We start from the raw sequence: 1,643 nt of genomic DNA on the forward strand, positions 1-1,643 counted from the left end.
GGGGGAGAGGGAAAACAGCAGGGGGAGGACAAACACACAACACCAAAATATTAAAACAGTTCTCCCCTGACACGACACTTGTATCACACCTAGTCCCTTAACCCACTTTATTTTCCCACAGAACGTTCCACCCTCTGACACACTGTCTTTATTGTCCCATGAGATCCGGGACTCCTCTCTCCAGCCTGCACAGAGTTGAGGTGAGTGAACGGAAGGAAGGAAGGAGGGTTTGCAAGAAATGAACAAAAGAGGAACTGGCAGTCTGGTGGCTCCTGCTTATACAGCAAACAGGAAAGACCTCCAGGCCCCTTTCTTGATCCACACAAAAGCTTGGGACTAGGTGGTCTGTTGGGATCTTCCCGTGAACTACAGCCTCAGAATGGGAACTGGACTTGAAAGGATACAGCGCCCCCTGGTGACCTGAATCCCTGCAGCTTCGTGGCCAGCCCCCACCTCTATATATAATTTATATTTTTTTTCCAGACAGGGTTTCTCTGTGTAGTCCCAGATGTCCTGGAACTCACTCTGTAAACCAAGTTCACCACGAACTCAGTGATCCACCTGTCTCTGCCTCCCCAGTGCTGGGATTAAAAGGTACCACCAACCGACCAGCCAACAGACCAGGTCTCCTAGCCTTGAAGGTGTTCAAGGACTATCTTTTCTAACATAGTTGGAACATGATGGAATATCCAGGCTGGCCCAGAACTCTTTAACATGTCTCAGCCTTTAGGTCAGAAATTACAGTGGGCCACGACCCACACCTAAAGGCTTAGATTTTTTTCTCCTCTTGCACTGTTGGGGACCATCTCAGGATCCTGAACATCCTGGAACATCTCTACCACTGAGCCACATCCCCAGCCCTGAGACTTGGAGTTTCAGTTAAGGAAAAGGTCACCAGACTGAGGATTCGAGAGTTCTGGAGTCCAGTTTTGGTCGTGACCGTGACTCGTGTGTCTAGTACTTAATGAGCTAGCCAGGGCTAGGACTAGCCACTGTGGGGGAAGATGTCCTGCAGCTAATCTGACAGGAGTTTCCTGGCCTTGTCTGCTCTACGGCGTTCTGATCAGTCAGGGATGACGTTCTTGGTCAGTGTTTGGTGAGTGGCATGAAACCCTGCCTCTCATGGTTCTAACGTCCTTCTAGACTTTTCTCTCTGCTCTGAAACACACCTGAAACAGTACTGCACAGAGCCCTGACTTTCTTACTTATCTTCACACATTAAGCTCGGAGACCCTTTTTCTTCTGGCAATGTTGGGAATGGAGGGCCTCAAGAATATTAGATAAGTGTTGTACCCTTGAACTACAGCCCTAAACCTAGAAATGTCTTTTAGATATACAGATGTACAGGGTACTGTTGGATTCTTAAATCTGGAGCATTGTGGAATAGAATATTGAACTATGTAAAAATGTGTTGCATTTGTTTAACTATGTAGAGGTGTGTTACTTTTGTTTATGTAAAGATGTGTTACTTTTGTTTAACTATGTAGAGGTGTGTTACTTTTGTTTATGTAAAGATGTGTTACTTTTGTTTAACTATGTAGAGATGTGTTACTTTTGTTTAACTATGTAGAGGTGTGTTACTTTTGTTTATGCTGCATTTGTTTAACTAGGTAAAGCTGTGTTGCTGTTTCACCTTTTTTTAA

The sequence above is a fragment of the Alexandromys fortis genome, unplaced genomic scaffold (assembly GCF_014885135.2).
Source record: "Alexandromys fortis isolate MF-2015 unplaced genomic scaffold, M_Fortis_MF-2015_v1.1 scaffold_1, whole genome shotgun sequence".
Lineage (NCBI taxonomy): Eukaryota > Metazoa > Chordata > Mammalia > Rodentia > Cricetidae > Alexandromys > Alexandromys fortis.